At 41.1% G+C, this 24,740-nt stretch overlaps 1 protein-coding gene and 1 pseudogene across 2 annotated transcripts in view; one reads left to right on the top strand and one right to left on the bottom strand.

Moving 5' to 3' along the window:
* LOC101568018 overlaps positions 1-11,084 on the bottom strand; it is a 40,931-nt pseudogene extending 29,847 nt beyond the window's left edge.
* Positions 11,085-15,185: 4,101 nt separating this feature from the next.
* The window catches only part of Steap4 (STEAP4 metalloreductase), a 32,925-nt gene continuing 23,370 nt past the window's right edge, over positions 15,186-24,740 (top strand). For both annotated transcript variants that reach the window (XM_023708042.1, XM_023708041.1), the window contains exons 1-2: positions 15,186-15,289; positions 22,864-22,989. The gene's annotated coding sequence lies outside the window, so the exon portion shown is untranslated. The remainder of the gene's footprint in view (positions 15,290-22,863; positions 22,990-24,740) is intronic.

Raw genomic sequence — 24,740 nt, 5'->3', positions numbered from 1 at the left:
TCAGGTCAACAATTTCTGCCACTGCTAGTCAAGTGGAAGACCCAATACCATTATGGACTACTGAACTCTTTTAGAATATTTTGCTGAGTTAACACACCTATAATATTCAAATAACAGAACTAAACAAAAAAGGGGATATATCTAAATGAATGTCCATTTTGTATCTGTGTATTCAAAATGGTTAGGATATATATGTAGTTACATTCTCTTAATGAATAGAGGGATTTCTTGTAATAGTTTTTATAAATAGGATATCATGGCTGCATCTTGTACAGGAAATAACCACTAGGAAGACAGTATGCAATGTGTTAATTATTGAAACTGTCCTACCAATTTGATTTGAAACTGTCTCATTGCTATTTGTCTTTCAATAAAATTATGGGAAAAAAAGAAAAAGAATTTTCCTCATGCAGATTACATTAGAAAATACCTCAGTAGCTTTATTAATCGCACACCATAAATTGCTGACATTTGAAGTTTTGTACAAGAAATACAAGGGGTATATGTAGCTACATAGTAAAAATAGAGTTGATGCAATCTGCATAGCTAGACAGAAAACTGAAGTATCTCAGGTACTTGGAGAAATTAGAAACCCAACCCAGCGCTCCTGGCAGTTGCCTCTGGAGTCACATGAACCCAGGTCAGCACTGGAAGGTGTGGACCAGCCTAAGATGGGAAGGCAGGATGCTTCTCTCAGCCACCGCTGCCCAAGGGTGCTTCCAATTCTTAAGTGAAATGGGCAAATGTCTCATCCCACACTGAGCTAGAGCTGAACTGTCCAAACATGCTGTCTATATTTGTGCTTCAGTTAACTTTTTGTGAGTCTTAAATAATTTATAGTTCATCTGTGATACAAAGCCAATTTTTTTTTATTTTTATAGAGCCATAAAGTATTTGCAGAAAGGATTCTCAGTGTAGCAAGAAAATAAAATTCAATTTAAATTGTACAACTAATACTACCAGCTATTGTTCAAAAGGGGGAAATTACATGATGCTATATTATGTACATTCACGTGTTTAATCCAACAGCCTTCATGTACTAAGTTTTTTTAAAGATAGATGCCAAAAGGATGGAAACGTGGGTGGCTTTTATGCAAGTATCCAATCTCATAAATAATTCCATGTCTTTAAAGCAGAAAGCATATGGTCATCCAAAAATTAGAAATACAAGGGCCAAATAGCTCAGTGGATTAAAGTGCCTGCTTAGGCAGATGCAGGAGCTGGGAGTTCAATCCTTGGGTTTGCTGTGCTGACCCCACTCCCAGGGCACTCTGAGGAGGCAATTGAGACTGGGCGTGGTGGTGCACACCTGTAATCCCAGCTTTTGGGAGGCTGTAAATGGGAGAATCACTATGTATCTATGAGTCTGATCTACACAGTGAGACCCTGTAGACCCTGTAGACCCTGTCCTAAAAATACAAAAAAAAATAAATACTAGAAACGTAAACAAATGTTTTATCAATCTATTTGTTCATTGTGCTTAATGATAATAATTCTTAATAGATGTATAATCCTTCTTATATTTACTTTGAAATCAATCCAGTGTTCTTAAGAGTTTTATCTTATTCTGTTTTGGCATCACCCACAATTCTTAGCACAGTCACTGGCAGTGGATCCATAGTTAATGATAACTACTCGATTCCTAATGCATTATACAAAATCACTGCTCTTTCTCCTGGAAGTTACATATGCAGCATAGGTGCTGACAGCAAAGGCAGTCACACAAAATAAATGCTCCTCAAATTTTCCCACTGAAGATCTATGAAACCTGAATTTGAAGAGAAAAATTAAATTTTTTAAATAAAAGCCTGCCCAGAATGTCAACTAAGACCAAGTGGACATGTCCAGCAGACCCAAAAACACAACACTCAGTCCTCTGTGTAAGCCTCCATCTCTGCTGCCTTTGCATAACTGGTGGCCTTGGAATGTAACTTCATATATAATGGGACACTTCTTTGTAGCACTCATGATATTTGACTGATGGCCTTGAAAGGTAACTTGAGATGTTTAGACTCCTTCAGCAACTCATGATGTCACCCAACCTTTCAATCGTAATGCCCCAAGTCTGCCTTTGTCCCTCCCCACTTGCCAACCCACCATCAGAGGGTTGCATAAATGTCAATACACACTGGTAAACTTTGCAGAAGAGCTTTATGTAAGCATTTTGATTAGTAGTGGTGTTGGTATGACCACCAGTAAAACATCCCTTAGTGAGATTTCAGGGCACACCTAAAGCTAAATCCACGAGTTTCCCAAGTCAGTTTGGGTTTCTCGGGCATCTTTTACTTGGCCTCCTTTCAAAGGGGGCTGACAGATGTCAACTCCCCCTGATAGAAATAATAATCCTTCAATTCTAGTAAATAGATTTTGATAAGTTTTGATGAATTGTGTAAATTTCTGGGCTACCCTGAAAAGACTCGATTGAACCTAACAACTTTTTAAAGTTTATTTTGATTACCTACACGGTCTTAAACGTGCAATAGGAAAGTATAACCACAGAGTAGAATTGTTAATATTTAAAAGAGGGTGGAGAGAGAGGGGAGAGAGAGGGGAGAGAGAGAGAGAGAGAGAGAGAGAGAGAGAGAGAGAGATCTTTTGCCTTTTCTTCCTTGAGATTAAGGACGATAAAGTCTCTCAGGGAGGACCAATGAGATCATAGCACAGTCAGAGACCATCACTGAGTGGACAGGAAAACAAGAATAATACTGGACCTTTGCCTGCTTCTCATTAAAAACATTTTGTGTTTTATTCTGAAACAGGGGCTTAAAAGCCATTTTTGCTATAAGCCATGACTTTTTACTTGAATCTGCAGATGCTCATAGGTAACTAAAAGTAGAACAATGTTTGGTTTTAACTTTGTATCTGCGGTGGTTGATACATTGTGTCCACTTGAGGGATGGGAAGCTTGGGTGGATGGGCTCAGAGACCCCACCCCTTAGAGGCCCCTCCCTGTGGGGGGCCCACCCTAGAGTGACTCTGCAGAAAAAGGGCACATAAAGGGGTTGAGGAATGCTTCTTCACGCCCCTTCCTTGGAGGAGCGCCGGCCTTCACAGTCAGTGTGGAAGGGAGAGAGACTTGGTAGATGCCTTAGCTTCTGCTCCTTCCTCTGCTCTTCACTGTTTCCTGCAACCATGAACTGCTGCCTTGTTCCTTCTGCTGCTCTGTCTTGGAGCTAGCCAAGTACGGACTGAAACTAACTGAGCTCAACAAACCTTTCCTTCCTTAAGGTGGAAAGGAAAGAGTGTGAGGTGTTTCGTCCCAGCAATGAGTAAAAAGTAACCAAGATAGTATCCTTTGTTACAATAAATCTTCAATCAAATCTCTTCTGAGCTCTCTACATAGATATAATCATCGCTTACTTTATGTCTTGTAAAAGTTGGCCTAACAAGGTTCATTAGCCCTGAATTTGCAAAATCTCACTCCTTTCATGACTGAGAACACCAGAATGAATGCTTTCCAAGGGATTCAACTCTGCCTGCTAAACACCAGCCATTGTCCCCAGCCTGAGACCACCTAGAGTGCCAGGGAAACTGGAACAACACCTAACTGAAGCCACCCCAGATAGAGACAGACCTTTCCTAGGAATGAGGCTCTCCTTCTCCCAAAAATATACCAGGACTGAGGTAATCATCAATGAGATTCCAGCCCACCCTTCTCCCTACCTTTCCAAATAAAGCTTTATTTCCTGTAAAATAATTAATCCATTTCTTGAATGTGATCAAAATATCCCTCTTACTTATGTCGTAAGGAATAGCCAGTAAGTGATGAATGGTCTGAGATTTAAGTTCAATGTTAAAGTAGTTCTGATTCAGAGTTTTAATTAATTCACGTTTGAATGACATAAAAATTATAACCTACCTCTCCGCTGCTTTAAATACTCTTTACTCTTGGCCTTTCCTATGTATAAAATCTATTTTAATCACTGCTTTGCAAATTTTGAAGAAGCATAGATTAAGACTATTCCTGAGGCTGGAGAGATAGCTCAGTGGTCTAAGCACCTGCCTGCCTGGCAGGCACAAGGGCCCAGGAATGATCCCCTGTACAACATGCCATGCAGGTTCCAGAAACTTGGGCATGCTGAGCCAGCCACTGAGTCCAGGTGTGGTGGTGCATGCCTGTAATCCCAGAACTGGGGAGGTTAAAACAGGAGAATCACTATGAGTCAGACCTGGGTAGTGAGACCTTGTACCGAGTACATAAAATTACCTGTACCAAGTAAATAAATAATTTTTAAAAAAAGAATATTTCTCAGCATCCACCAGTGTAACAAAAGAAGATATCTGAAGGGATCCAGTAGAGAACCATTTTCTTTTTTTAATCTGCAATTTTTTTTTTTTTCAGAACCAGGGATTGAACTCAGGCCCTTGTGCTTGCCAGGCAAGCGCTTATTCTACTGAGCTATCTCCCCACCCCTTCTTTGTCTTTTCCTTACATCAGTTGAGGGTACGTTTCACAGTTGTATACTGTAAGGAGGGAAGTGTCTACTCTTCTATATAATGAATTATGCTGGTCATCTGTGCAGAGCCTGTTTGCAGCTGCTGACTCCAGAGACGTAGAAGGCAATATCTCACTATAGAAGTACTTTCAGGAAAAAGAAAAAAAAAAAAAAAAAAAAAACTCTATTGTTCTCTCTCTCTCTCTCTCTCTCTCTCTCTCTCTCTCTCTCTCAGAACTGGGGATTGAACTCAGACCCTTACATGTGCCAGAGAAGCACTTATTCTATGGAGCCATCTTAGCGGTCCCTAAACTCTCACAGAATAATGTTGCAAACATTGGAGATAGGAATTTGGAAAAGAAGTAATTAAATGAAAAGGTTATAGGTGAAAAAAACAACCTTGAAAAAAGAAGACAGAACCCAGAAAATAGCAAGAGATTAAGTAGCCAGAGGCAGTTGACCTCTTCTGAACAATTTTAACACAAAAATATTTGGCAATTAGGAGAGGTGGTTTCTAAAGCATGCTGTTTTAGCCAGTGAAGTACAACTTCAAACTCATAAATACATTTTGACTTGACTGATTTTAAAGGTGATAAATTTCTACATAGCTTTTTATAAGTTTTTACCACCCTACTATTGTCCCTTCAAACCATTCATTCAACATAATTTATTGAGACCCTCTGTGTGCCTGTCATCATTCTAAGTGTTATATGTACTGTAATGCACAAATCACACACACACACACACACACACACACACACACACACACACTTGTTTGTCTCTGTGCTCATGCCTCCTGAGTTCCAAAAGAAAGACAGGCAATCAACCTGGTGAAGAAAACACGCTGTGTTAGAAGGTCACAGGCACAATGGGCAGAAGGCAGAGTCAAGTAAAAGGGAGCAAGCGCTGCAAACTATGCCTGAATATGTGTGATTTTGCATTGGACTGTTTTGCTGCTTCCTTTTGAATGATCTCCAAGATACAATGTTGAGGGGGGATGCAAGATGTAGAAGAACAAGACTACTAGGTTGCCATTGTATTTTTAAAATAAATACATTTACTTTTACATGTGTTGCCTGACTATGAAAGGAACCCAGTAAATCATCAGTGTCGTTGCTTGTGTGGAACTCCATGTCTAGAAAAACAATATTTTCAATGTACTCCTTTTGTATTTTAAATTTTGCTCCTCTGCAACAATTCTTTAAGCATTTTAATGAGTTCTTTAAAATAAAATTTATATAGCGAAAAACAACTAAGAAGAACGAAAATAACTGTTGGGTAAATAATCTGTGAATATAAAAAAAAAATCTAAATTTGGTACTGCCAAATCATCTATATTTTACACTATCAGCATGACAGCAAGTTTTGATGTTGTCTTTGAAACACTCTCAGCATGAAAAATAACTCTCACTAACTAATTGGTCTTTACAGGCAAAGATATGTAGGGGGAAATCACTTAATATTTTCACTATTCTTGTCCTTTATTCTGCCTTTGAAGGTGCATTTTATGCTAATTTCAGTACACTTTCTATTTGAAAACATAAGGCTGCATTCATCTTCTTCATCCTTCCCTTTAGCTGGTTAAAATCTAAGTAACTTCCTTTACTAGTCCTGGACACAGATTGACTAGAATTGCGTTTACCAGTAATACTCCAGCGCTAGCAGTAACCTCCAGGAATACCCACTACTGGCAGTAACCACCACTAATACTCCACTACTGGTCGTACCCACCAGAAATTCTCCAGTACTGGCAGCAAACACCAGGAATACTGCAGCAGTGAGAGTAACCACCAGTAATATTCCAGTACTGGCAGTAACTAGCAAGGATACTCCAGCACTGGCAGTAATCATTAGTTATACTTGAGTACTAGCAGCAACCATGAGTCATATCAGTACTAGCAGTAATTACCAGTAATGCCAAGTACTAGCAGTAACCCCTGGAGACTGCAGTGGCCTGTCTTCAGTTTTTAAGTTACCAAAAGATCATCACTGTTAATTCTAGCTGTATTTATCAAAAAATAAGTTACTGAGTATTTCTGAACCTCTGCAAATTATTTTGAACATTTTTGATCACTAAGTAACTAAGTATCATCACTAAGTAACCTCCTCAGAAGTCAACAGCTATGGCTGGGACCACCTGTGGTTTTCTACTGGTCATGGACAGTGTCCCAGAAACCTGAAAAATAAACAGGTTTTGTGACCCATGGGGTCACAAGGATAAAGAGAACCCAGATGAAGGAGAGGGATTCTTGGCCTGCCTTTCAGTTCCCAGGTAGCTGCAACTGTGTCTGTCCAGGGATTGTCAGTGACTTTTTAAGCCATTCATTGGTCTCTCACCCTCAGCTTTGCCACACTTAACCCTCTCTCAAGTCACAGTGGTAGGCAGCAAGTTAGATACTAGTGGGTGTGGAGACAGGCAGCTATGAGGGACCTGAAAACCAAAGAAGATAGGATTTCCCCACTTCTTTATCTTAATCATTAGCTGTAGATAAATACACACAAGCTTGTGGTTTCAAACTTCAGCTTAAAAGAATGTTACATTCTCTAAGTGTGCTGATAAGCTTCCTTTTACAAAGTCCAGAGCATGGGTAAAGCTTCGGAAAACCTCAGGGTCTCAGATAGATGGAACAGAGACATCCACCTAAGGATTAAGTGGACCCACTCCTCTGGAATCGATAAACTCAGGCTGTTTTATTTGTATAAGAACTGCCAGTACCTTGGAAAAAGAAAAGGATATTCCTTGAAAGAGTCAGTTGATCATATATACATAACCTGAGACTCCATTCAGTGCAATTGCCACTTTGGCACTTGCCTGCCTTCAAATTTTCCGCCCTCTCTCCCTTTCCCTTTTCCCTCCCTCCGCCTCTTCTTCTCCTCCCTCTTCTCCCTCCATTCTACCCACCCCCCTATCATTTTGTAAAAACCTCTACCTGTATTTCATATGGTGACCTGTATTTCTTGTTCAAAATGTTTTAATCAAAGACACAAAGAATAAAGGCACATGGCCGGTTCCCTGAAGTGCTAAGATCCCAACATGTGAGGGCCCTGCCTCCCAGGATCAACCATCAGGTCCATTAGAGCATGTCTTATTTTTAAATTCTTTTGGTCATTCCTGACATCACCACCCGGCCCACTCTCCAGTACTGTCATGTTTTCCCATCAGTGCTTTTTTTGGGTCCAGGTGGGTGGCAAATGTTGGGTTTTACTTCCTGGTCTGGGTTTGCTGGAATGTGAGAAATTGGTTAAAATCAAGTTGAAGGCCTTGGTTCACTTTTACCCTTTAGTTTCTGAGAATGAAGGAAAAGAGCGAAAGGTTCTGTTTACCCACTTCACACAATAGGCAAGAAACGGAAAAGGAAGTTTTCTGAGAGAGGAAATTGCATTTCAAATGTACTCAGAAGTAGCCGGAAAAACTCAGCAAAAGAAATCAATTATTTTCTCAAGTCTCAAATCGTCAACAACTTCTGCGAATAACCCACTACTATTGTGGACTACTGGACTGGGTTGGATTGTTTTCCTGAATGCAAGCACCTATAGTATTTAGATGCCTATAGAATACCCATCTCTGACAGGACTAAACAAAAAGAAGGAGATACAAAAGAAGGACCATTTTGTATTTATATAAACAGAATAGTTGGGATAGATATACAGCTACTTTAGATTAATTCAATGAGAAGGAAGATTTGTAGTAATAGTGTTTAGACAGGATATCCTGTCTGCATCTTGTACTATGGATAATCACTAAGAAGATAACAATGTACAATGTATTGATCATTGAAAATGTCCTATTAATCAGCTTTGAAACTGTCTCACTGATATTTATCAATAAAACAAAATAAAATTTTAAAAAATCAAATCTTCTAAGAGAAAAAACAGGCTGTTTTTGTTCTTGTTTTGTTTTAACCACAAATATCACTCTTGTTCTGACTATAGGATGAAGAAATGTCATCATCGAGCTGACCTGAAGGGGCATTCTTACCTACCTAGTCCCATGAACTAACCAGGACCATACACATACTTAACAGACACCTGATTATGGACTTTCATAACTAAAAACCAGGGATACAAATTCTTCCTCAGGTCTGAAGTGCCTACAATTTTAGAATTCTGTCTTTTCCCATCTCTTTTCTCTTTTTCTTCTCTCAGGCTTACTTTCTCTTCCCAGCAATGCAGGTTTATACTCCAGCAAGTCACCAGGGGATGAGCTGCCTTTCCCAGATGCTTCTAGAAGAGCTATTATTGGTCCAGCTCCAGTCACATGCCATCACTAAACCAAAGGCTCTACTTTGATAGGAGAGGCCTAAGTCAAGCTCTTAAAATTCCAGTAGTGTGGTCAGTTTAACCTGCATCCCAAGGTCCAAAACTGTGCAAGGGTGTTTATAAAAGGAAAATGAACATATAATTAGTGGGGGTGGGGGTGGAGTGCATGCAGGCCCAGGTCAACAGGATGCAGGTAAGGATCAAAGGGCGAAGTTGAAGACATTTGTTCTTACTTGCCCTGCCCTAATCCTTGATCTTACCCTACCCCTAACCATAGGTGCTGAGCAAACAAAAGACAAAATATTCTTTACAACCCATGAAGGTAATCATGATTTCAACCTGACTAGATTAAAAGGGCTTAGTAGATTAGTAAAGCACACTTCTGGATGTGTCTGTGCAGGTGGTGGAGGCATGACCTTGGGGATTATATCTGGTCCCTGGCCCCTTCTCAGGCTTTTCCCCTATTATGTCCCAGCTGCCCTGAAGAGAGTATCTTTGTTCCTACATGGCTTCCACCATGCTTCTGCTTTAGAGCCAGTCATCCATGGATTGAACATTCTAAAACTATGTGCCATAAGAAACCCCTACTGTAGGTCAGGTATTTTGTTCCAACAATGGAAAATCTAAAATAATAGCCATACTCAAAAACATTTCATCGAGGGCCTGAGGTTTCCCACCACTACAGATTCATTTCTTGGGGACCCCTCAAGACCCAGCCCAAGCCCAGGCTTGGTGATTGTGAGGGAGAGCTTCTGCACTCCCCTGTGCCCCCTGGACTGCTCCGGACCCAGTCCAGGCCCAGCGTGTGAGTGAGAACTTCCACCTGTCTCTCAGGACCCCTCCAGACCCAGCCCAAGTACAGGCCCTTTAAGTGTGTGGGAGAGTTTCTGTGCTCCCCTCCACCCCCTGGATTACTCTCGACCCAACCCAGGCCTGGCATACAGGCCCCAGTGTGAAACTCTGCAGCTGAAGTCCCTGCAGAGAGGCTAGGGGCCAGAACCACCCAGCTAGTCCAAGAGCAGAACATCTTGCCAGAGGGGCACAACAGGTTCACTTCCAAGGGCTGCAGCAGGAAGAAGCTGAGCACAGCAACCAGACCCAAGCCAGGCACAACTGGATGAATTCAAACTTTGTAGATCTGCATCTGAATTTCAGTAGATGCTAAGGTAGTAACTGCACCAACGCTCTACACCAAAGGTTAGAGGACAGTGCTATACAAAATAACAAAGAGAAGGAGCAAAATGCAATCTCAGGTCCTGAATCCACCCAGAACAAGTGCAGAAGACAGATTCATTTCTTTAGATTAAGCGAAACATCTCTAGGAATGCATCAATTTTTTCTCCAAAAACAGAAAATCTTAAAGTCAATAAGAGTTTCTCTCTCTCTCTCTCTCTCTCTCTCTCTCTCTCTCTCTCTCTCTCTTTCTCACACACACACACACACACACACACACACATCTTGATGATGATAATCAAGTCAGTTGCCTCCAAGGCCAGCTTCTGTTGGAAGCCCCATCCCATAATAAGACATGGTACGCTCTAAGGAGAGGTCTGTGGAGTACAGCAGAGTAATCAAAACCAGAGACCCACAGAACGGAGTCCCTGAAAAGAAGCAAAATGACAGAAAAAGAGATATAAGACACAAAAAGCAATTTTTACTCAGTCATTTATGGATATTTAATGAAAACTGGTTTTCAGTTTGTGCAAGTTCCAGCATCTGGGAGATTTGAAGTAGAAACTGGTTAGCGATGAAGCCGCAGAAAAGATTCAGGATACAGCAAACATGGAAATTCCTAAACAGGAGCGCCTTGAAAGTGCACCGCATCTGGGAAGGCTTATCTAGATTCTGATGCTGAGGCTGAAGAAAAAGGACGCATGCTGCCAAAAGCAAATCCTTGGGTATTCAGGTTACTGGCGTATTTTGAAAGTTTAATTTTTCCCAGACAATGAGGGTTTAAGAAAAACTAGGAGAGTTATGAGTTGTGTGTCCCTCCCAAGCCAATGGGAGGAAATTAATCCTTAAGCCACAACATAAGTGAGAGTCAAGTGCCTCTTAAAACAAGCACTAAGAAAGGCAAAGTTTCCATCCATCATATCCCGCTAATTTCATCTTCCATTTTAGGGGACTTTAGTTGCCTGTAGAAAAGAAAATATTTTACATAACTGAAATAGATCTCCGCATTTGATAGATCTCCTATCAAATTTTAAAATTTTTCATCCACTTAATAGTGATAAAGTAGTGATTCTGTTATTAGTTGGAAGAGCATTTGGGAATGTAATCATCACTGTGTCAACTTACGAGAGATACAAATGGTATCTGGAAGCCAAAGTGGCCGGCACCATCGCTGCCAATTCTCTGCTTCTGGTGGTAGACCCATAAAGAGCCCATCTTTACCGATGACTTTTTATTGAGAATTTTCCATACATATGTCAATTATAGACTGCAAGTCAGTTACCTTGAGGCCAGCAACTGTGAAAGCTCTAATACATGATAAGATGTGGTACATTTTAAGGAGAAACCCAGGGCAAGCGGAGGAAAGGCTCTAGGCTCCCCCTGTGAAAGAAGAATAGGCTTACTTTCCCACTATATTGGGATGTAAGGAAAAACTAAGAGATTTCTGAATTGTGTGTTCCTACTAGGCCTAAGGGAAAAATTAACTGTTAAACCACAAAATAATTAAGTCAAGTGACTCTAAAACTTAGTACTAACAGAGGCTATTTACTATTATGTGTTGATTTGTTTGTTTGAGATGGAGTATCATCTGCAGTCCAGGCTTGCCTTGAAGGTGCAGTGCAGCCCAGGCCAGGCTTGAACTTGTAATTTGCCTGTCTCAGCCTCTCAAGTGCTAGGGTTATAGATTGTTGCTTTTGTTTTTTGTTTGTTTGTTTTTTAATTTAGAAACTTGTTGTGTAAATCACAAGCTTCATTTAGCTTTAGTTTAAAAAACAAAAACAAAACAGTGAAACCAAGACACTATTTCAAAGTCCAGGCCCTTCTTCCAGCTTCCAAATACAAGAGCTTTGAACATTATATATCCCAACTGGAAGAATATGACAAACATATGAATGGAGCCATGACATTTCAGAAAACAAAGATTTCGTATAACTGAAGGATCCATCCATCCTTCCTGGGATGACTTAACTGCCTTTATAAGCAGGGGGAGGGGAAAAAAGTGGGGACTGGAGATAAGGGAAGGAGAAGAGAAAAGAAACTCAGAACAGAGCAGAATCCAGTTCCAGTGTTCAAAATCAACGTGTCACGCATCCATGTAAGCCTAGTGTCCTGGAAAACAAGCTTTCCTTTTTCTCTCTCAACCTGGAGCTCAAATCCTGATTCCTTTCAGCAATGAATCCATGGGCAACAGGGAAGACTGTGGCATCAGAACATCCACTTAAGCTCCTGTGGTACTCCACCAGGGCTCTGATTCTGGACTAGCTTGCACACCATACAAGGCTGGAAGCAGAACTTAAATGGGTGTGAATATTCCAATAAGAAGAAGTAAAAAAGAAAAGAAAAAAAAAAGGGGAAAGCCTCCCTGGGAATAGCAAGGGGCATTTAAAGAAATAAGAATGCCAACAATAGTTAGCCCCTTTTTTAAAAAAAGAGATTTTTTTTGGCTTAAAATATTTTGCTCTAAATGAATTTATGTCAGATGTCAATGAAAAAAATGTCACTAATGCCCTCTGGACACCTTTTGCAATGTAAATCCATGCCCCCCCTTTTATATGGTGAATTTCAACCTATCAATTATTACAACACATGTTATAGTCTAAAGCTCAAACACATTTTAGCAATTTTGAAATTGAATTGAGTACAAACCAAATAAAATTTACATCCTAACCAACAATCCCCCCTTAGGACTGTGGGGACGCTTGAGCCTTCCACATGGATCCCAGAGCCTTTTCCCACAGGTGCTTCTCTAAGTCATCCAGGTCGTCTTCAGCTTCGCTCTCCTTCTTGGGCTCAGGGGCTGCCTTAGGTTCTTCCTGTGCAGATGTGGTTGTGGCAGCAGCAACAGCCACAGGAATAGCAAGAGCCGCAGTAGTTGGAGACATGGACTTTTCCTTCTTTTAGGTTTTCGTGTGTGTGTGTGTGTGTGTGTGTGTGTGTGTGTGTGCCCACACTTCTTGTGCTTCTTATCCTTTTTTTTTTCTTCCCACCTCATTCCTGATTAGAATCCTAGGCTGATGATGGGCTTGGTGTGGGGCTCTTAGCCTTCCTGGCCATTAGGAGTAAAGACTTGGGCCACCATGCCCAGTTATTATTTTGCATATAGCTGACTCTCTCAACCAGCTGCTGGTAAACTGTGGAACTGCATAACTCCCCACTCCATTGAACAGCCTTCTGAATGTAAAATGGCACGCATGGGAAGTGCCTTCAGGAGGAGTGTGAGGGGGCCAGAATGGCGTGCTCCCAACAACCTTCTTTCCAGAGTAACTATTTGTTTTATATTCTACTGGCTACTAAAAGTCTTCATTCTGGTTGTTAAATATTGAGATCAAAGTGTTGAGAATCAAGTTTCTGTATCAAGAAGGCTTAAAGCCAGATCTTAGACCAAAAGCAAATCATCTGAGCAATGCACAACTGCACTCCAGATCTGCAGTCTAAAACTCAGAGTTCCTGGGCTGGCCACATATCTCAGCAGATTAAAGTGCCTGCTTAGACAGACACAGTGTCCAGGGTTTCGATCTCTGGGCTGCCATGCCAGCCCCACCCCCAGGGCACACTGAGACAATGAATGAGACTGTGGGTGGTGGCCAGTGCCTGTAATCCCGAGCATGTGGGAGGCTGAAAACAGGAGGATCACTATGAGTCCTATCGGTGTAGTGAGACCCTGCAGACCCTGTACTAAATGCATTTAGAAGAAGAAGAAGAAGAGGAAGAGGAAGAAGAAAGAAGAAGAAGAAGAAGAAGAAGAAGAAGAAGAAGAAGAAGAAGAAGAAGAAGAAGAAGAAGAAGAAGAAGAAGAAGAAGAAGAAGAAGAAGAAGAAGAAGAAGAAGAAGAAGAAGAAGAAAACTCAGAGTTCCCCTAGTCTGCCTGTCACCAGACACCAGGCTCACCAATCACAGGCCCCTTCCAGACACACCTTCAGGCCTTCTTTCCTGGAACAAAAGCTCCTCTATCTATGAATCTTCATTCTGGGAGCGTAGATGCTATAAAATCAATGAATACCTTCTCATGCTCTTCCCTGGCCTAAGAACACTATAACTCTGCAAATCGTAATAATTTGTGGTAGGTTTATTAATGAGTGCAATAATACGTATGTGTAAAGCCCTATACTCAGCTAGGTGGAGAATTCCAGGCTGAGTAGCCCAGGTGTCAGAACCTGCACTCCCGCAGAGCAGATACAGCTGCAGTAACTCTCAGGCCTAACCACTGCAATAAAGCATAGCCTACGCTGTTTAGAACAAGAAAACATTTAATTACAACTAATGACCCAACAAGACTTCCTGGAAGGCTTGGCGCCTGAGCTAACTGCATGAGATGCCCTGGGGACAGTTACAGTCCAAGCAAGAGGGAGGTGAGTTCACCAGAACTGAATGGCAACTTTCATGTGACAGCAATCTGGATCTTGACAAGTACACTGTGGAAGTTAAGGCCAGATGGCTGAGTGAGAGACAAAGTAAGAAGGCTCCGTTTCTACCTGCAGAGTTTGGAAGCACAGTAGTGCTTCCTTCTCTAAGTTATCAAGATTACGGAAACATTAACCCACCACTGCCGTGGCTATTGAGGTCTGTCCACATCAGAAGGCATACAATCCAATAGCACATTCCGCAGGCCCTCCACGCTGTGGGTTCCTCCTCTGCAGGAGCCCCACTTATGGGTTCAACCAACTACACCTCAAAAATACATGGGAATGCATTTTAATATGTGTGAAGCATTCAGACGCTTTCCTTGTTGTTATTCCCAGTATAGGGTGACATCTATTTAAATAGTATTTACATCCTATTAGCAGTTGCAGATAATCTAGACATGATTTAAAATACAGGAAAGGTAGTGCATCTGTTCTACAAGGCACTTCAGCGTCCCTGGATGTGGGATTCCCAGGGACCCTGCCAGCAACCTCCTGAGATACAGGCGACAAATGTACAGAAACTATCCCATCCTTCTCGGCTGGCTTCTGTAAGTGACTTATCTACCGACGTTAAGACCTGAAAACTCAAGATCACCCCCAGCTGTGAGCCCCACTGAAAAGCTAGCACTTGGTGGAGCAGAGGACATGGGGCCTTTCCCTCTAAGCCAAATCCCAGGAAAGCTCTGTTTTAGCAGCCCAGCTTCGGGTTCCTCTGCCTCCCCGAGCTCCATCAGCCCTTGTACACCGCAGGTCCTAGGCTGGGGCGGGCGGGTATCATCCCTCGCGGGAATAAGCAACAACAATAGCAGCACAGGATGTTCTGGTTCTTCAGGCTGTCCGGGATTTCCAGCTTGAACACTTCCTGGAAACCTTCACCGCTTCTCTTGCGAAATCTAGCGGGCCCTCCCTCTGCTCCTAGGCTTCTTATAACCCTGCGGAGCGCAGCGGGCGCCCAGCCAGCTCCAACCGCGCTTCCTCTCGAGCCCAGCCGTGCAGGACCAGACCTCCCTCCCGCAGGTGAGGTTTCCCAGCTCGGCTGGCGCCTGGCGCCTCCCCGCGCTCCCTTCGCTCCCTCGCCTGCCTCAGCCCGCTCTCAGCCCAGGTTGTCCGGTCGCTGCTCCGAGCTCGCGGGCCCCAGCACTCCATCGGGCGCCCTATCCGTTAGGCGTTCGCGCGCTTCCACCTTCTTGCCTGGAATTGCTCATCACCGCCACCCCTGGTGCAGAAAGCCTGAGGGAGGTCGGCTTTGGTTCTGCAGCTTGCTTCTGGGTTGGTGGGAATCTTTGGTGCCAATCAGAAGGGAGACTGAAGAAATATGGGCTGCCAGTCTCTCCCTTCTGAGGCGGATTATTGACCAACAGCTGGAAATTTGTCCTGAGATTGTAACCTCTTCGATCTGGAACTAAGTTTCCTTCGGCGTTTTAACAATTGCTTTAAAAGAGAAATGTTTGGATTGTAATTTACAGGAAAACGAAGCTAAAGCCCTATTTCTCTGTCCAGAGCAGGTGGAAAGTAGCTTTTTTCCCCTCTCCTCGGGGTGGTTAACTTGAGAGTTTTCTTTGAAAGGTGACTGGTGTGGTGGGACATGAATCTTATGATGGGAGAGGGTGTGGAGAGTGCTGTACTCCTGGCCCAATACCTCAGCCTCAATTCAGATGTAAATTGAAAGGCTGTTGGTCCAGAGGATCCACAAAGCCCAATTCAAGCCTTGTGACTTAAGGGGATGAAGTTTTGCAATGTACTAGAAATGCCATTAATGCTACAGGTATAGCTGAGTAATTACTTTTTTCATGACAACACAGGCACACTTTTATAAGGGAGAGGTACTGCCCTTCGGGGCATGCTGAAGTCCTACCACATTTATCATTCAGGGAATATTCTCAGCTTTCCAAGTAATCCTCAACCTTGTTATGTGAGACTGTCCTATTCTACATAAATGGCAGGCATATAAATGTCACTCACAAGAATTTCTTTTTCTGATGTGGTAGGTGTGATTTTATAAAATGGCACATTTATTTGAAGCAGTAACTTTCTTGAGATATGGCCTTTTGCAAAGCCCCATTCTTTTCAAAATGCTGTGGCTTAGCATTATGCCAGGCTCTACCTGCATGCATTTCACCAGCAAGGTGAGCCCAGCCATCCCAGAAGGCAGAGTGAAGCAGCCCCTGCTGCCAGGCCTGGGGCTGTAAAGCAAGAGGTACATGTGTACTGAGAATTTGGCTCCCAGCGCTTTCTCCATTTGGCAACATTTATGGTTTTGCTGAAGTCCATATATAGCAATTGGAGGGCTGGCCAAGTAGCTCAGCAGATTAAAGCACCTACAAGCAGGCGCAGGGGATGGGGTTCAATCCCCAGGTCTTCCATGACAGCCCTGCTCCCGGGGGATGATGAGATGGCAATTGAGACTGGGCATGGGGATGTGTGCCTGTAATCCCAGCTCTTGGGAAGCTGTAAACAGGTGGATCTCTACAAGTCAGATCTAGTAGTGAGACCCTGAACACCCTGTAGACCCTTCCATACAATACAGAAAAAAGAAAAAAGGTAGCAATTGGAGGCTCAGAAAATGTATGCAGGAACTCACCCCTAATTTAAGAATGATTTCCTGAGGCCTACCTTGTTTAAGCTCACTGACTGTTTTTTAGAAGGAACTAAGATTTTCATAAACCTGTAAGTAAATTGGAAACCTAAGCCATGCACAATGTCAACAACTTTAAAAAACAGGTTTGTTTGTCATAGAAACTCATATTTGGAGCAGCTATGAACAACCATTCTGTTACCTTATCTTTTAAAAGGCCACTCCTAAGCAACCTACAGTCATTAATACCATTAGTAAACAGGTAAGTGTTCTCCTTTGAAGGTCTAAGTAGCTGAAGTGCAGTGGGACTTGGAAACACATTTCAGTGTTTCATGATCCTAGCCCTCTAGTTCTCTCCATGAGCAACTGAGGTACATTTTATCAACTGCTGTCTAGAAATCATCTCCCTGGAAAATCGTAGGAAAGCTGATAAACTGCGAATGAAGCAAAAATGAAAACCCTATAGCACAACAGACCTTCAAAGCTTGAAGACTTGCTAGGGCACCTTGTAGTTAGTTTCTCAGAGGGTGAAGTTGTTTGTTAAGAGACTCCAGCTACGTCTGCCTATAAGCCCTCCACTGAGAATCTAGAATACACTGAATAATAAATTTGTGGAGGTGGGCTTTTGGGATTTTTTTTTAAGCTTCAACTAGGAAATAACAGAAATAAGATTTAGAAAGATAAATTGTTTGACTTTCCTTTATACATCCAAAGGGAATAATTCACTACGAAGTCTTCCTAAAGAGTTCTGCATGACACGTTAAACCTCAGAATTCTTGCAGTGGTTTCTTATAGGTCATGGCCAAAATGGCTTGAACTAACACGTGTTCTTTTGTTAAGAAGAAATCAGTTCTGTGAGGAATAAAACAATAAGTAGCAAGAGAATAACTAATACTTAAAACAATGTATGATAGTATTTGGTTTGTATGTATCAACAATTTGTTCTTTCAAAGTCATGAAGGCATTTAGAACACAGAATGTGCATACTGTTTGAAGACTATCAAGAATGCACTAGGCCACTGCAAATCTCCATGCTCATTCACCAGGCTCAATGTTGATATCCTAATCTAAATTCTTCTCTGCATTGTTCTACAACAGTGAATTTAGCCACAAAGAGAGAGGTGTTATCACACTGTCCTTTGATAGTCACATACTTAGGAAAAGTTATTTTGAGAGTCACGTTTCCTTTACATGTAGATTGCATGATCAGTCTTAATCATTCAATAAAATAGAGTTCATTTTTTTTATCTTAAAAGAAAATGCACTCAGAGGGTAACTTTGAAAAGTAAGGAACTATAATTCTGAATAAAAAGACAACCAAGATGTGACTTAACTATGTCACCTATTTCTTGAGTTATTAGTAAAACATACTCTTCTGAACCTCAGCACTCGAAGAGAAAAGCTACATGAAGACTGTACCAGGGCTCCCCGCAGATCTGCAGTAAGCCCTAAACAGGAGTGGAGAGTGCATGGTTAACACTGGGGATGCATCGTTCACCTCAGTCTGCTGTTTTTATAGAATGGAAACTTCAACCCTAAATTAAATCGTGGCCAGAATAACTTTGCACAGGCTTTGGTCAACTGTCTTGCCCTGTTTCCCAGCAGGTAATACCCCCCAACTATCCTCCCCAGGGTTTCTGGCTTCTCTGCACCTTTCTCTGCTCTGGCTCTTATACAGTGCGTCTCAGCAGTTAGATTATATGCCACATCCTTCCCATTTCCAGAGATCCTGGAGTCGTAGGTCATCTAAGTTATCCCTTTAACCCTGTTGTGCAACATAGAGGCTGTTCAGGAAATCTCTGCTGAAAACATGAAGGCATGCCAAGTAATTAATTGATGATAATACCAAAACTTGTTTAGAGTGTGTGGCCACTGTGGACATAGTAGATAAGTATGAACGCAGCCTGCACTGGGTTAGTTAACAGGATCAGAGAGCAATGACAAAGTCCAGATCTTAACTATCTACCATTTGGGCAGAAGTATGTGATTGTTTTGTATGAAACAGTACATATAAATAGCTCAAATTATTACAATTATTTGAAGTAGTAACTGTGGGAAACTTGCTGTTTTGTGTTCCATCATTTCAGTAACCCAATTATGTTGCTACGCTGGGTAAGCTTTTTTTAATAAATTTAAAACTGTAATACTTTGGATTCTAAGTAGTACCTTGGATTCTAAGTTATTTAAAGAATTAGTCATGGAATAATTTATTGTAATTAATAATAAAAGTGTCAATTGCACACTTTTCCTAAATTGAAGTCCAAAAGTGTGTTTACCCTATTTTTCAAGCATGCTCGGGAAATTAGAAGATGGTGTTCAGGGACAGTAGTACACAAAGTGTTCCTGAATTCATTTCCCTAAGGGGACCAAGAGTCTAAATAGATGAGGTTTACAGTCAAAATTGTCTCAACTCTGCGTGTAGCTGAGCAGGGCCTGGGACTTCTGTTGGGATGTGATAGCCACTTGAGTTCCACTTTAATTATGAACCTGAAGGCCTTCAGGGAAGGGAGACCTCTACAGAAAGAGACTCAGACCTAACAGACAGTCACCATGGAAAAAGTAGTGTCACTCTGCCTTCCCAGTCATTTTCCATCACCATGAGGATGTTGCCATAGCTTTGGTGGGAAAGGGGACAGAGGTGGGGAAAGAACCAGTGGGGCAGTGTTACCCAGCAAAAGACAAAGAGAAGTCCTGACTTGGAGCACTGGGTGATTCTCATGGTCCAAATACTGCCCCCAGGGCTGATTTCAGGCTCCCAGTTGGCAGGGCATGTCCAGCCTTGCCGAGGGACTGGGTTGAGACTAAACAGTCACAGGAGGAGCTGAGTGTTAAAGCACAGGCTTTGAGTGAGAGAGGTCCTGGGTCCGATGGGCAGCACGAACATAAAGGAGCTAATGTTTAAATTTTTTATATTAATTTTATTGAGAAAGAAATAGCAATGAAACCATTTCAAAACAGGTTTGTAGGACAGTTACAATGATTAATACATTGCATGTTGTTGTCTTTGTAGTAGTTATTCATAGTACAAGATGCAGACATGATATCTTGTGTAAACACTATTAGTTCAAAACTTTCTTCATGTTGAACTAAGAGAAAGTAGCTGTATATCTATGCTAAGTATTTTGTGTATACAGATATATGGTTTTAATTTAATTGTATTCATCAACTAGCACCACTCTCAAGGTAACTAAAGGATGTGGGAGGGAAGTTTTCACCCTGGGGTAAAAGTACAGCAGCCACACCTGCTGAACTTCAGCAAATGTTAGAGGTACTATCAAGCAAGGTGTGCAGGAGCTAGATAAGAAGATAAGGAGAAGATACCAAAACAACATCGGAGAGGCTAAGCGTCCCCAGGAAACTTCTGAAAGGAGTAAGAAAATGCTTTGACACAGAATGCAGTTTCCTACAGGAAAACTTGCAGGCCAGGGTAAAATTCACTGCAAAACTGCTTTCTCCCTAAACGGCAGAGGCAGCTGTCATATTGAAATCATTCCCGACATGTTTAATATGAAGACACACTCCAGTTCATAGGAAATTTTGTTTGAACAAAGTTAATTAAAATTATCAGAACACTTCCTGTATATCTCTGACTACAGTAAACCTAGAAAAACGAAACCCCTTACTTGGCATTAAATATTAGATTGTCACAGATCATCAACTTAAGCAAATGCTTATATGATATGTATAAACCAAATACCGCAAAATCAGTGAGCCAGGTTGATTTTTCCAATAGGGGTGATCCACTGGTCCTGGTCCTAGTGCCAATCTTTGGGGAACCCCAGATTTGTGAGTTGTTTGGAATTAAAAATGTAGGGCGAGGCCACATAAATTATCCAAGGCATGATCGAACCTGTGACCCTGTTGTCATGTGCACCAGGCTCTAATCAAGCAGATCTAACCAGCCTAGACAGCAACTAAAGCACCTCCTCCATGAGACTCTTGGCCAAAAACCCATAAATACATCTGTCTTCACTTATATGGCCAGGTGCTGCTTGGATCTATATGTAACAGACCGTACAAGTGAAATTTTGTGTTGAATTAAAATATCAACAAAGAACTAATAGATAAGCAATTTTTCTGTGAAGTACAATGTAAGTCATTCGTAAAGCTACTGTGCACCTCGCTCTCCCAGCTCAATGGGTGGTGGTGAGATGTCACTAAGAGAATCGATGTAGCTACAGCAGGTGCCGTTGTCAGTTCCTAGATATTGACTGACAGTTTCTGTGGAAGGATGTACAAGGGGGGATCAAAACTGTAGCATTGCATAGTGTTATTTTCAGAGTAGTTGCTCAGATTACCGGGTATAGGCATGTAAGATTGGTCAAACAATATAAACACTCATTGTTCCTTTCAATAAACTAACAGAAATTAGTAAAATTACCTTAGCTATCTTGTGTGTGTATTTCTATATCTATGTTTATATATTTACCTATATGTCAATATATCTATATATTATCATCTCATTCTGAAATTCTATATCATTTTTGTTTTTATTCTCTTTAAAATGAATAAAATTAAAATGCAGTATTAAAGATGTATTGCATTAGTCCCTCTCCAAATGCTCTCCCTCTTCAAAGACACACCCTGTCCTTCTTGTCACTTTCTAAAGCAATTCTGAAAGTCTGTTTTCTTGAGTGTTTTTACAAGGAGTGATCAAAAATATGGTGCATGCTGCCTGAGAGTGTCACCTGACACCAAGGCAGGCTCCTACAAACGTTGCGCCGCTTCCTCATCCACACATTCACCATATCTCACCCTGCACATGTTCTGGCTTTTTCCCAAAGTCAAAATCACTAGTAAATATTTTCAATCAATTCAGGACACTGAGACAGCCATGTTAGTGCAACTAAAGATAAAGAACGGTTATGTGAAGGTTGTCTTCTGTTATGTTCCTGTGACTCAGTCAAAACGAAAAAGTTAAGATCATGGAATGCTCTTTTGTGTCATCTTATTGGTTCACATAAAAGCTAACCTTAAACCAGGTATCGATCAATAACTAATACCGCCACTGTGGCAGGCGAAAGCAGAAGCATTATAAATTCAAACATGGTCCGGTAAGTTAGTGAAGCCCTGTCTTAAAAGAAAATAAAAAGAAAGAAGGAGAGAAATTTTGAAAGTTTTACAGGCCTGGACCTGTAGTGTGAAAGTACAATGAGAAATTCTCAGTACAATAATAGAGAGAGAGAGAGAGAGAGAGAGAGAGAGAGAGAGAGAGAGAGAGAGAGCCCACCTACTCTAAGTAAATTAGGTGGCTATGGGACATCTCACAAAACAACTGAAGTAATTTGTTTTTCAGAAATAAATCTTGTTACTGAAATAGAAAGCTTTAAACTATAGATATCTGTTATCCAATTTATTATGGAACTCATAAATTCCTGATTTATCCTGACACAATATTGCTTTAATTTTTACTTTGATTACTGCGGTAATAAGAGACTGGGCCACGAGATGAGACATGCAGACATCTGAGAAAGGAGACGCGTGGTCTGAAAAATAGTTTGGGTAAGCTTTAAAACTCTTTAATTCAGGGGCCGGGAGATGGTTCAGTGGAATAAGCACTTCCCTGGCAAGCGCAAGGGCCTGAATTCAATCTCTAGTATCACAAAAAAAAAAAAAGCAAAAACAAAAAAAAAAAACCTCTTTAATTCAAGTTTGTCTTCCTTCTCAGTAAAAACAATGGTGTGTGTGTGTGTGTGTGTGTGTGTGTGTGTGTGTGTGACATTTAACAAACACAAGTTAGAAATAGTTAGAATTATAATTTCTAGTTGAATTATATCTTAATTTAAAAATGATTTATCCTGCTTCTGGCTGATTCCAATTAAAAAGGTGCAAGTTTGTGGTTGCTGTCCAGCTGACCCAGCCCTTGAGAACACATTCTTTTTTATCACTCTGCTCTAAAGACCCCCAAATGTGCAGGAGCATCTCATAATCTTCAGTTTATACGACCAATTAGGAAGTTGCTTTAAAATGTCCAAAAGAGCTTCTCTACTAATCAGACTGGCAATTATTTTCATAGAGTATTTGTGTAAGAGTGCGCCTGTGTTACCTCCGCTGCTGTCTACACCTCGCTTGGCCATCTGCCTGAGGAGACATCTCGGGAAGCACATCCTCCACCGAGTTTCAGTTTGCTTCAGACTACCAGGTAAAAGGAATGATGCCCAGTCCAATGTGAATTTCATATTAAAAGTTTTTAGTGTGTGCCCCAAATAAACAAGGGATATATTTGAACCAAAACATTATTCATTGTTTAGCAGAAATTCAAATTTAATTGGGCATTATGTATTTTTATTTGCTAAATCTAGCAATGCTCACTTGGCTGGCAAACTTCCTTAGATACTTAGGCTGACAAGACCTAGAAAACACACGGCTCTTCTCTCTCTCAGCATTTTTATACCGTAACCCTGTTCTATAATCTTCAGAACACTTACTACCATCTGAAATCATTTATTATTTATGCACATACTGTCCAACATTTTTACAATAATGTACACACAGGAATTTTTATTAAAGAGAATAAAAAATAGTAAAAATAAGATATTAGGAATGATGCTGAATTTCTAAACAAAGGAATAGGAATTCAACAATGGTTGTTATATCACACAAAACTTGGTTTTGAAGCACCCAAATTTGAATTTCTAGCTTGTCACTTTTAAGGAGTTAAAAATACTTTTAAGGGCTAGGGATACAGCTCAGAGATAAAGAAAGTGTTTCTTTAGCATATACAAGGCACCAAGGCACTGACTTCTATCCCTGGCAACACACACGCACATACACACACACATACACACATGCATGTACACAAAATTTTAACTCACTAAGATATCTGTATTCTTACCTGTTCCATGTCATGCCTAAGATATTTTATATTCAGACAGATAGTGAGGTTAAGCTCAACTTCCTAGGTGGTAGGTAATAACAATAAGCTTCTCTCCTGAAGGGTTAACAACCTAAGTTTGCAGACCAAAAATTAGAGAAAAAGGAGGGCTGCAAGAATAGCCAGCATTTTGGCCCTAGCCTTTCAAGGTCAGTGAAGACTCAGGACACAGGAGAACCAGTACTGTAACCTCATGTAACTCAGTTGTGTCCCCAATTTTCTGATCAAGGAGATTATGGGGCCACAGAGGAAAGTGATTGATGATGTAGAGTGTGCCAAAGGAGTGTCACATGGAGAGAAAACATTCTCTCAGGCTTTCACAGAGAGCAAACTGGTCAAGCAATGGCCATAAGTCATCGACATGGCTAACACTGACAAAGGATCTACAAACTGCAGTACAGAGTTTTAGGATAAATCCTGAGGGGATTTGACTGACCTTATCAGACACAAAGTTACATTACTTGTTATATAGGTCTTGCTTTATCTTGGTCTTAACTATCCAGCAGAAAAGTATTAAAACGAAGTATAAAAAGTAAAGCCATATTAATCTGCTGAGCTGTAAAAGGCTCAAATCAACAACTTCTTTTTTCTTTTCTTTCTTTGGTGGAACCGGGGATTGAACTCATGCCCTTGTGCTTGCCAGGCAAGCGTTTATTCCACTGAGCCATCCCCCTGGCCAAGTCAACAACTTCTGCCATTGCCAGTCTTACGGAAAACCCACTACTATTATGGGCTACTCGACTACATTGGAATATTTTGATGAATTCAGGCACCTACAATATTTAAATGACAATGGAATACCCTTCTCTGACAACACTAAACAAAAAAGGGGGATACAAATGAACGAACATTTTGTATCTCTATGTTCAAAATAGTTAGGATATATACACAGCTGCATTCTCTTGGATCACTGAATAGAGAGATGTGTTCTAATAGTGTTTGTGGACAGGATACCATGTCTGCATCTTGTACGAAGAATAACCACTAAGACAACAATATGCAATGTATTAATTATTGAA

This window comes from Octodon degus, unplaced genomic scaffold (genome assembly GCF_000260255.1).
Source record: "Octodon degus isolate 3935 unplaced genomic scaffold, OctDeg1.0 scaffold00323, whole genome shotgun sequence".
NCBI lineage: Eukaryota > Metazoa > Chordata > Mammalia > Rodentia > Octodontidae > Octodon > Octodon degus.
This window is presented reverse-complemented; position numbering and strand designations above follow the sequence as displayed.